This window comes from Cetorhinus maximus, chromosome 5 (genome assembly GCF_964194155.1).
Source record: "Cetorhinus maximus chromosome 5, sCetMax3.hap1.1, whole genome shotgun sequence".
Classification (NCBI taxonomy): Eukaryota; Metazoa; Chordata; class Chondrichthyes; order Lamniformes; family Cetorhinidae; genus Cetorhinus; species Cetorhinus maximus.
The window spans coordinates 12,256,484-12,269,352 of NC_135883.1; positions in this window are offsets into that span (position 1 = coordinate 12,256,484).

The following is a 12,869-nucleotide window of genomic DNA, read 5'->3' on the forward strand; positions in this document are numbered from 1 at the left end:
TTCTGACCTTATGATGGAAGGAAAGTCATTGATGAAGCAGCTGAAGATGGTTGGGCCTAGGACATTACCCTGAGGAACTCCTGCAGTGATGTCCTGGAATGGAGATGTTTGACCTTCAATAGCCACAATCACCTTCCTTTGGGCTAGGTATGACTCCAACCAGAGGACAGTTTTCCCCCTGATTCCCAATGACTCCAGTTTTGCTGCGGCTCCTTGATGCCACATTCGGTCAAATGCAGCCTTTATGTCAAAATCAGTCACTCTCACCTCACCTTGGGACTTCAGCTGTTTTGCCCATGTTTGAACCAAGGCTGTAATGAGGTCAGGAGTTGAGTGGCCCTGGCGGAACCCAAACTGGGCATCAGTGAGCAGGTGCTAAGCAAGTGCTGCTTGATAGCACTGTTGATGAGCCTTTCCATTACTTTACTGATGATGGAGAGTAGACTGATGGGGCGGAAATTGGCCGGGTTGGATTTGTCCTGCTTTTTGTGAACAGGACAACCTCGGGCAATATTTCACATAGCCGCATAGATGCCAGTGTTGTAGCTGTACTGGAACAGCTTGGCTAGGGGCGCAGCAAGTCCTGGAGCACAAGTCTTCAGCACTGTTACCAGAATATTGTCAGGGCCCATAGCCTTTGCATTATCCAGTGCCTTCAGCCATTTCTTGATATCATGTGGAGTGAATTGAATTGACTGAAGACTGGCATCTGTGATGCTGGGGGCCTCCAGAGGAGGCCAAGATGGATCATCCACTTGGCACTTCTGGCTGAAGATTGTAGCAAACGCTTCAGCCTTATCTTTTGCACTGATGTGCTGGGCTCCCCATCATTGAGGATGGGGGCATTTGTGGAGCTTGATTGCATATTGCATCCAGCGCTAAGTGCACTGTTGAGTGGCTGCACCCCTAAGTATGGGGTGCAAAATTGAGAGAGGCTACTATGCTACTAGCTTGCACGACTTAAAATCAGAGGTGCACCTCTTAAAGGTGAGGTGCATTGTGGTTGCAGCAGGTGCTGGAGGTCATTCTAAAAGTGATTTTGACATGGGGAACCTTCAATAATGGCTTAACATGGCAAAGAGCGGGCTCCAAGATTTTACAATGTTGCAATGGAGGCCTTGGTGCAGAAGGTGGAGAGAAGGAGAGATGCCGTCTATCCACAGGGAGACTGGAGGCCCACCAGAGAAACTTTGCAATGGCAGTGTGAGTAGACAGATATGGAGATCAATGCCAGAAGTCCAGCACCAAGAAGCTGAATGCAATGCTGCATAAAATTTCAATGACCTCACATGAGTGGTCAAGGTACCTTAAATTACCATATTCCACCAAATATGCCACCAGCCTTGTACACTGTTTAATGTACCACACTTCCATCAGTCACCTACCAACAATCCCTAATAATCATGACTCATACCAAACTTCACCTCACCCTCAGACACTGCAGCAAGCATCACACACACAGCTTGCACACACTGCCAGCCATTTAACCATGACAACCAAATCACCCAAACATATTGTACCACGTGTACTTACACACTACCCTCTCTCTTGAAGGGCAAGGTGGCACATAACTGGAGGCAACAGCCTCGATTGACTCAATCGGCAAGGGACCTGCATGACTGCATGACCTTATCCTAATGGAATTTGTAGTGCCCACCAGCACTGGAGATGCCATAGCTGAGGGTGTGACCATAGGTGGAAGTGAAACCATCAAAGATGATGGTCAGTAGTAGAGGAAGGGAAAGCTGTGGGACTGTTGGTGAATGAGAAGTTCAGGTTGTTGTTTACTGGTACCACAGTTGGATGACTCAATCGTGGGCAGCAAGGCCAGAAAGGGCTGTGTTGGCTGCCTCCTCCTTACCCTTCCTCCTTCTCTGCCTCATTCCCCTCCAGCTCCTCAGGTATTCATCATATAGTTGGTGACCTCAAGACAGCAAGCATGTTCAGCATGTAGCAGATCACAATGAATCTTGACGTGCTTCGCCAAGCACTGCAGGGCTCATCAGGAGCAGCAACCCCAATTCTCTGCTCTATCACTTTTTGTGTGGCAGCATAGCTTTCATTGAGTCATCAGCCATATTGTCAAAAGATGGCTCTTGTCATCCAATAGTTGGCTTCAGGTTTGTTGTGGTGGCTCAATTACAGATGGAGCAGCGGACTGCCACAGAACGAAGACACTATGACTGTTACCAGGGTACCACGTATTAACCTGCATGATTTGCTGTGATTGGCCACACATCAACTGATGTTCAGCGGTGTAAGTCCTTCAGGTTGCAGTAACTATTGCAATCGACGTGCAGTGCTTGCAAAGCACTATGCATGCAGTCATTGGAACCCTGCATCAAGGGAAAGCCAGCAATGCCGTATGCTCAATCTGCCTGCTTCTCTCTGACAACAGAGAATGAAATGGATTTCAGTTCTCTTTGAATGCAGCTCCTCAGCGACCTCCTTTTCACAATGGTGCATGGCAAATGGGTAAATATTGCAAATATCACCTGTTCCAACCTGAAGGAGCCAGATGCATGAACGTTCACGGACACGGTCACCTTTCCATCCACTGGCAATGTTGCCCTTGCCCTGCTCTGAGGTTACAGTTGTGGCTGCGGCAGATTTCAGTGAGGGCTTATGTAGTGAACCAAATTCATCTGAGACACTGTCCCTCACTGAGGTTCAGGTTGGAGAATTGCTCCCTGAACACATTGTGTGGATATGGCCTCTGCTGAGAGCCTTTCATTCCCTCTTCCTTCCCCATCTTCCTGCAGCTTGTCCTGCTCTGTCTCACCTCTGCTCATTGTCCCTGTCATGCTGCAGTCCAAGGGAAAAGCATATGAATGTATCTATGTCCAGGAGCAAGTTGTTTGTGCAGAAACTTTGAAGTCAGGACAAAACCTTTCAGTGCGTGTCACACCACTCCGTGTAGACTTTAGCAACTTTAAAGAACTCTAGAAACCACCAAACTCATCTAAAATTGCAGCGACAGCCAGCAAAAATTAATCAGCAGCTCACCTGAAAATAATTGATGATCCCTTTACATGGTGCAGGTTGGGAATCCCTTCCGCTGCTGAACATATATTTAGCTGAAGCATTGAATGGTGTCAAATTGGTGGTATAAGCTAATTGGTTTCACAATCTGTCTATTCTGTGTACTTCTGGCAGCCGTTCCCTGCATATGTGCTAACAACCTCACCAAAATATCATCCTGAGTGACTCGCAGTCGCAGCCAAATGTGTGTGTGGCTGTAGATACCATTTTGAAGTCAAAACAGAATTTGTAGCCAATAGGCAAATGGGTACTGAGGAGGATAATTTTCCAGCCAAGGATAAGTATTTTAAAATTGAGGCATTGCTTAGCCAGAAGCCAACATGAGTCAGTGTGCACTAGGGTGATGGATGAACAGGAGTTAAGTGCAAGTTAGGGCACAGACAATGAGTTTTGGATGACTTCAAGATTGCAAAGACAGAACAAGAACCAGGAGCAGTTCAGAGAAGGTTCACTTGGCTGATTCCTGGGATGAAAGATTTGTCTTAAGAGGAAAAAGGCTGATCAAGTTGTGCCTATACTCATTGGAGTTTGCAAGAATGAGAGGTGACCCGATTGAAACAGAATGGATTCTGAGGTAGCTTGATTGGGTTGATGCTGACAGGATGTTTCCTCTCCTGGGGAATCTAGAAATAGGGGGCACAGTATTGAAATAAAGGGTTCTCACATTTAAAAGGGAGATGAGGAGGAGTTTTTTCTGTCAGAGGCCCATTAGTGTTTGGAATTCTCTAGCAAGCAGTGGAGGCAGTGTCATTGAATATATTCAAAGCTGAGTTAGTCAGATTTTTGATCTACAAGCGAATCAAGGGTTATGGGGTCATGCAGGGAAGTGGAGTTAAGGCCACAATCAGATCAGCCATGATCTTACTGAATAGTGGAGCAGCCTCGAGGGGCTGAATGGCCTACTGCTGTTCCTACTTATGTTCTTAAGTTATGGCATGATTGACAGTCACTGACACCAAAATAAATAGCACCAAATTAAAAGGCAAACTTGCAATGAAAAGTACAAGTGTTGTGTTAATCCAGTTAGTCATTTACTGTAACAGGTATCATTAGTTATATTTTATGTTCATGTAATAACCTTCCTGGAATAATTGAAATGTCATTTGTTGTTGCTGTATTTTTTTAAAAATTTTTACCCTTTCAGACAATTGCCCTGACATTCTGCAGAGGTTTGTCATGGATTGCCATCATAACATCAGCAGGAAATTGGCATAACTCCAGAAGAAAAGGCATGAACTGCTTCTATTGGCCCTTGATGCGGAATCTTTGTAGGTTCCTATCAATCTCTTTTTGAATTTACAGTAAGACCCCAATAGAATTTCCAGGCCCTTAAATTGCACTAAGGTACAATTCTTTGACGTTGGCAGTCCGCAAGTATTTCATCCAACTAGCCATTCTTCTTGTGCGAGCCCAGGCCATAGGGTTAGTGGTATGCTTTTTCATGCTAAGCATCAGAACTAAATTTAGTCCTGGCCTCAGAAATCCATTATTTTCACCACTGATCGCCTGTAACATCAGATCATAGTTGCCTGTTATCTGTCTGAAGACAAAACACAGTAGATCAATTAGCTGAGGAAGCCTTTGTTCATTGTTCACTCAACCCATTTACAAGAATGTCCAACCATATCTGCAAAATAATCCATGCCAGTAACTCAAAGCTTTTGGATGCAATGTTGCTATGTTACAAATGTCCTCAGTCACATAATTACCTATTGCATTTACAGTGTCAGCTGCTACTGTGATGGTATCCAGTGTCATTAGGTACAGATTAGGTAAGCAGGTGGGCACAGCAGGGGCGCATGCATGGGCTTTGCGTCTCCTGAGGCGTTTCAGGTACACGAGTGGCCTATGTTTGGTGATGGTCCTGGGAGCGAGCGCTGGGCTTTGTGCTGGGGGTGTGCCTTGTGTTGAGGGGGATGTTCCTTGTATTGGGGGGGGATGTTCCTTGTGTGGGGGGAGGGATGTTTCTTGAGCTGGAGGGAATGTGTCTTGTGTTGAGAGGGATGTTCCTTGTGTTTGGGGGTTGTGCCTTGTGTTTGGGGGGGATGTGCCTTGTGTTGGGGGGGATGTTCTTTGTGTTGGGGGGATGTTTCTTGTGCTGGAGGGAATGTGCCTTGTGTTGAGGGGGATGTTCCTTGTGTTGGGGGTTGTGCCTTGTGTTTGGGGGGGATGTGCCTTGTGTTGGGGGGCGTTTCTCATGTTGGGGGTTATTTTTTCAGTACTTTTTGCTTTCCTTGTTGACCTGGCCTCTGATGAAGTGTGGAAACCGGCAATCCCAAAGCCTGTGTGTGGAATTCAGAACCCATCTGACCATCTGGTCCGAAAACCGTGACCCGGTTTTTGGGAGAGGGGAGAGGTTGTGGCACAGATGAAAAGAGAATGAACATGAAGGCTGTATCTGAGAGTGGAGATATGGAAAAAATATGGTTACTGCCATTGCTCCAGTTATATTATAGGAACCAATTGACCAGAACCGGCCACACAGTGCACAGGATTGTCACTGAGCGTTCAGGTAAAGGTAATACTAGTGGATCCACACCATCAAGACCATTGTGATCAGAGCTGAGGAGGTTCTAGAGAAGTACAGCATTTTGTTGAAGATTGTACACACAGAACTCGGGTTGAGTGGGAGCTGCTGGTGGATGAATATCTTTGGCTAGATCCTTGAAGAAAAGGAGCTAGAAGTCTAGCTGAGGAAAATTAGAGTTTTGAAGGACTTTGTGACTGAAATTGGTGTCATATATTTTGAGCGGACTGCCTGGTGAATCCGTAAGATATACCTTTGCTGTATCTGCTATTTGGTGTGTAATTTAGGATTTATACCGACTGAAATTTGCCTGTTATTTAATATTTAATTTATGTTGATTTTGTTTTGATTGTTAAGGTATATGTTATAAAAAGTGAAGCCTTGTCCATTGGTTTTCTCATTAGGGTCATTTGGTAAATTCTGTTCTTTTGGTTTTTTGATCTTCATGGGACCATAACAGTAGCCATATACAATGGTACAATGTGCTTCCATTTGTTTATCTAGCACATTATCTATATTAAGGATCAACCTTTTCAGCATACTATGTATGGTGACATTGCACCTAAAGGAGTAAAAACTTATAGAATAAGCCATTGGAGAAGACAATAAAAATGGCTGCATGACATCAGAGTATTGAAGTTATTAAGGATTAATTCCACGAATCAGCATTCCATTGGTGACTGACACCTTTGGAAACCCTAAACATAGAGCTTGTAATTTCCTTTCCATTAAAATTATGGAAGAAAATTGTGAGCTGTGCACCTGCAATTTTCTGAGTCGCACTCCCTGATGATCGAATCACTTCCTTCATCTGAAACACACTCCTGTGATTCCAACATGTTGTTGAGTTAAGAACTATAATGCAGGCTATTGGCAACACTGCAATAGTGACAAATGGTTTAATTGATGGTGAAAGCAGATCAGAAGAAGGCAATATTTGAAAAAGTATCTGAGGCAGATAATTTACAGACAGTCTATATTGATTTATATTTTGGAATTTCAGAAGTATTAGGATCTAGCTGAGAGTGGCTTTTGGATTGGCTGTGCATCAGTTGCCCCAAGGGCATCAGTTCAAGGCTTGGGCAATTTTTTTTCATTTGCATCCCACTGGCAGGCAAAGATTGGACAGCCTCATAGCCTGGAGAGTTTAGCAAGGTCTCATGAATGGGAAGGGAGCAGAGCCTGGGGCAGTAGAGTCCCACTCATGCACTCCCTGGCTCTACCAAAGATAAGTTTAAAACACACTTTTTAAGGCCTTTACTTTATTCAGCAGGTCAGAACAGCTCAGCCAATGATTAAAATGGCATCAGGTTCATAATAACGTTAGAGGACCTCTGTTTCATGCATTAATGAGGCTCCCGTCCAAGTCAGGCCGGCATTTAGGCCTGTTAAAGAAAAGGCCCATTTAAAGCAGTGGCAGACAGAAATAGAGTGGGAACATTTTTAGAAGCTAATTTAACTGCACAACTGCCCTATTCAGGCTGGGTGAGGTGTCACCCATGTGTTTAAATTGTGATTTGTTTGACTGATGAAAATTTATTCAATGTAAAAACCATGCACACACTGTTGCTGCTGCTTGTAGCTACCCCTGTCAGGAGATCTGCTGTCATGATATGCCACGCTCGTCTGTCTTGCACCATCTTCACACACCTACTGTAGCTTGTCTGCAAACACTCTGTGACGTCCATTATCCAACTACACTTAGGCTTAGGTCGACCCCTCTTTCTACTGCCCTCCACATTTTGCTCTAAAGAGACGCCTGTAGCTTATGAGAGCTGAAACACTGAGATTTTCTTTTCTGGATGCCTCTTTTTAGAGTTGTTTTTGCTCTTGCTATTTCAAGTACCTTTTCATTTGTCTTACGGTCTGAATATGGAATTTTTAGCACATTTTGAAGGCCTCTATTTTCTTACACAGATATTTACTTATTGTCCAAGTTTCTGAGGCATGCAGGAAAGTGGATAAAATGTGGCATGAGTTGTTTCCATGTTACATGCTTGAGTTTTCATGTTATTAACACATCCTTCAACTTCACAAAATTACTTCTGTTTATCACTATCCTTCTTCTAACTTCTGCATCACACCTGCCATCTTCTGTTACCATTTGTCCTAAATATACAAACTTACCTACTTGTTCCAGTGTGACACCATCCATTTCAATCTTCACTCTAGTTTCTTCCAATTCCTTCTCACTACATTGTTTTTGTCTTTTTGGCATTCTTATTCAATCTATATTCTAAACTTCTAGATTTTACTTGATCTACAATATGTTGTAGGTCCTCTTGTGATACTGCAGGTAGTTCTGTATCATCAGCGCACCATACGTCTGTTATGTTCTTGCCTCCAAATTTTACCCCTGGAAGAATATCTAATTATCTGAATGTTTGTTCTGTGTACAGATTGAATAATTTTGGCGACAGTACACAGCCTTGTCATACTCCTTTCTTTTCACTTTGAAATATATCTGATTGACCCTCTTCCAGCCTGATACTTGCTATTTGGTCCCATAGGCTTTGGATAAATCTCACATCTATACTGTCAATGTCACATTTCAGCAACACCTCTGTTTTTATTTTATTTAATAACGGAAACCTCATCCCGCCCTTGGATGCGGTTTGATGAAAAATGTAAAGGCCGCCTGGCCGATTCGCCTGTCCGCCAACTGTAAGGTTGGATGGGCTATGTAAAATGAGAGACAATTTCACCATTAATGGGCTTAATTGCCCTCTTAATTGTCTGCGGGACCGATTCCGACTTTTACGTGTGTGCGCTGACTGAAATATCCCACGAGCGTGGGATTATGTCAGGACGCACGATTTCACGCCCGCCCGATCAGTATAAAATTCAGCCCCTGACTGCGTTTCACCAATTTCTGCTTCAAATGCGTTATTATTCTTTCTACTATAATTTTCAAGATCGCTTTAATGAAATGACTCATTAAGCTTATAGTTTTAAAATAATTGCACTCCATGGCTTTAGGTTTCTTAGGTAACAATGAATAATGAATGTCTCAAGCCACTTGAAATGTACCCTTTGGAATATTTGATCACAAATTTCTCTTATCACTTCCAATTTTCTTTCTTCAAGAGCTTTTTTAGATGTGCTGTTGTTATTTCATCTATGCCTGGAATTTTTCCTATACTCATCAATTTCAAAGCATTCTTTACCTCTGATATCATAATGTTTGCTCTATCATTTGCCTCTATATCTTGAAGCTCCCTTAATTTGGCTCATTGTACAATTCACTTATATTTTGTATCTATCTTTTTGCTACTGCATCCCTTTCAAACAATATTTTACCATCTTTGTCTTTTATGCACCCGCTATCCCTTTCTTTCTATCTGTCACAGGTTTCACGTTCTGGCACATAACTCTCATTTTGTGATTACTGCATCACACATCTCATTATATTACTTCTCTTTAGCCTGCCTACATGCATTCTTTATTTCCTTTTCAATTTCACATTATTCAGGTGTGTTTCTTTTCTTTCATTTCCCTATTCTCATTGTTACTATTTCTATCATCCAACTTGTCTCTTTTTCTTTTCCTGTTTTGGTAAAATGTCCTTTGCAGCACGTTGTATACTCTCTTTTATGTTTTTCAATTTGTTTTCTATTTCTGGTTCTGAGATCTCTATTTGTTCTGATTCCTCAATCCCCAGACATTCATACTTGTTTTTTACTTTTAGAGTGAATGCCTCTCTATTGTTCTCATCCTCTAACATATCAAGGTCTAAATAATCACACGTCTTTTTCTTCGGCATTTTCAGTTTCAACTTAATTTTTTGCCTCAAGGAGACAATGGTCTAAATTTGTATCTACGCCAGGATACATACGAATGTTTTTATACAGTCTCTAAAACGTTGTTTCACTAAACATAATCTGTTCGATTTTTATACACATCGCCTGGACTTCTCCAAGTGTACAATCTTCTTGGTTGCTTAAAGAAGGTGTTTGCCACCATCAGATGGTTTTCTTGACAAAATTATATCAACCTCTCTCCTCTTTCGTTTCTCGATCCAATACCATATTGACTGACATGCAGCCCTGAAGTTCGTTCACCGATTTTAGTGTTTAAGTCGCCCATTACAATTATCACATCAACTGATTTAACTTCATCTTAACACTTCAGGATGTCATCATAAAATGCCTCTATTTCCTGTTCACTATGACCTTGTGTCACAGCATAAACTTGCATGACAACCAGATCAAAAGGCTTTCCTTCAATCTTAATCATGGTCACTCTTTCTGAGATTGGCCAGTAACCTTAAGCTGATCTCTTGTATCTTATGTTTACTAGGATTCCTACCCCATTCCTATGTTTCTCACCTCCCAAGAAGTAAAGCACATAATTCTTCTTTGTGATCTGATTCTAACCATCTTATTTCTGCAATTCCTAGTATACAAAGGAATGCAAAGGCAAATCCTAGTTTGTCAATGCAGCATCAATCCATTTCATCTGGATGCAGTTATAAAGTTTTCCCACCTGATATAAAGTCCTGTTATTCCATGTTCCTATTTTCAAGAAGCTATCTCTTCCATTGTAACGGGTTCAGAAGCTGATCTCTCTTGTGAGTTCAGGTCAACCTTGTCATAAATCTGTTGGTTCCTCACTGGGCAAGGGCTTCTCCTTCCCTGTTGCTATTTACAACAGAATTGACTGCAGGGGCCCCATCTCCCTATATCTCCTATTCTTTGTCCATGATTTTCCTTGGCTAACTATGCGGTTTGTACTATGTGAGGTCTCAGACTCTTCACAGGTGACTGGCCGCATTACCTTACTAAGCATCATGATTGTACCCATGGGTGTATCACACATCTTGCTGGTCTCTGCCTTCTGAGCCATCGTTCTACTAACTAGTAAGATCTTCAGCCTTTTCTGCCATTCCCAGGCTTCATGCACATTAGAAGGGATGATGTTGCCAATTCACACCAATCAAAGCTGATGGGCCCTTCACTTAGTTTTGCACTACTGCCAAGTTGAGATCCTGGGATATGACCGCTAGGGTGTACAGCCAGCTACCTGGAGTCAGAAGTGAGAGTTTGAGAGTTGTGACAGTTGTATGCAAACATTGGCCCCAATACTCATAGGGGAAGGAGCAGGGAACTGCTTGATGCAGAGAACTCTGGAAATTCTGTGACATGGAGAATCTGTCAAAAATAGTGGCTGGATCGCATTATCATTGTTTTTTAGCCCACTTCCCCCCCTGGCAGTCAAACTGATTGACACGCTGGCTGATGGGTGGAAAAGCCAGCATCAAAAGATTGCAGTAGGACAACATTGTGGTTGATCCTGGGCAATCGGGAAAGACTGGGGCATTGTTGTGGGGGGAGCACAAGGCGGTGGTTAGGACCCAGCAATCGTGAGGGGAAGTGGGAGGTCACCCAATTGCAGCAGCGAGGAGAGGCCGCGATTGTAGGGAACTTTGTTTGAGAGGCTGGGAGCAGCACTCCTGCTCCTCCTGGCACAAAAGCAGTGCTCTAAGAAGCACTTACCTGCTTGATCCAGCTGTGATCCTCTCCATTTAACAGCCTTGTTTCCTAAGCATTAGCAAACCCAACTGACAACTGTTACAGGGTGTTGAATACTGTTCAGTAGGTCTTAATGAAGTCTACGTAGTCTGAAATATGTTAACTGTATATAATTATTAACTACAAGGACTATGTACATATTTACAGTAAAGAGTTTGAGCTAGGAACTATCTCCATGCTTGCTTGGGTTCATGGCTCTGTTCAACACAAGACTGACCACTAGGTGTGGGTCATGTGTTCTCTTACATCATGGTATGGGCGGTACTGTACTCAATCCTACGTTAACCCTATATGTGCCAGACCCTTATACCGCAACAACCTTTAAGTTTAAATCAGGTTCCCAAATACTATGTTGGGCCCTGATTTATATATTATAGTGAAGTTTCTTGCTCTCCAAGTTGGGACACAGGCAAGCAACAGTAAAATTGCCACTGTAAATAAAGTTACATACCAGATGGTGAATCTAAGATTTTCAGGTGTTAATCCTAGGGTTAGCAGCATCAGGTTAGCAACATAAAATGGCAGAATTGACTTTAGCTACATCAGATGGCTGATGAATTGAATTATTGCCAACGTATTTATAAAACAAAAGAACCCTTCAGATAGTGAGAAGTTGGAATGCAGCCAAAATAGACATCTGTTCTTAGAGTTGGTCTGAACATGAAATCACTTCAGGTAAGCAAAATTTAAAAAAAATACATAATCCAGTACAAGACAGTTAAGCCTTGAAACTAAATTACTTTTGGAAGGTAGCCAACCATCCGGTCGTTTCTAAGCACCCCATTACACAAGGTAGAAAGAAAACATTTAGCCTACCATAATTCTTAAATTGATAAGATTTATTAATAAAATAGATAATGGGAGCATGTTTCATTCCTGCAGACCTTGCCTTTAAAATACGCACCATTTGCATTAAGCCAGTCAGCCATCTGGAACATAAAGGGTCAGAGTTCTCTTTTGAGAATTCCCCTGGGTTGAGACAGGGATACATCAAAATTCAATATAACCATATTGAATTTGTGAGTAAATATCTTTCTTAATTGTTGCTGTTTGAATTACCCAACAAGATTTGCTGATGAGGTGGATTTATAAATTTCATGTATTTAAGGCTACATTATTGACGTGTTTATTGGCAATATTGGCACTCAAACTTAATGGCTTAGCTTTAGTTATCATTTATCATGTATAAGCTATAACCTATAATGGGCTTCAATAAAATGTATATGTTTTTGAAGCAGATAGAACGTATGGCCTGAAATGTTTATTATCTCGAGAATCGACATAAACATATTACTCTAGAAGTCTTTATAAGGTTTCTAAGAGCTGATATTGGTAAACTTTAAAAGAAGTTGGTCTACTAAGACATGCCTCAATGTATGTCCCATCCTAAGATCATTTTTGGGCTTAGAGACACCTGGAGGAGAGAACTTGTACTTGAGGACCCACTCTAAGACTAAGGCCAGCATTTCCTGTTTGGCGTGCAGGGGTGGGCCCCACATACCGACTCATAAAATGATGTGTGGTGACGTTAGGCGTGTGTCCCGAAGTCACCGCACGTCATCCAGACCTTCCGTTCGGCGGGCGCGCACTAGAGTCGGCTGTGCGCCTGCCGAACTGTCAAAGGCCTGTTATTTGTGGGCGACGATCGGCTCCACGCCAGCCTGCGCCCGCTCCTGACCAGCCCGCCGGACAGGGAGAAAATTCCCCCCTATGTTCTTTTAATGCTTAAAATCTCTTTTAGTTGAGACTTTAAGCTAGCAATAAGTTCA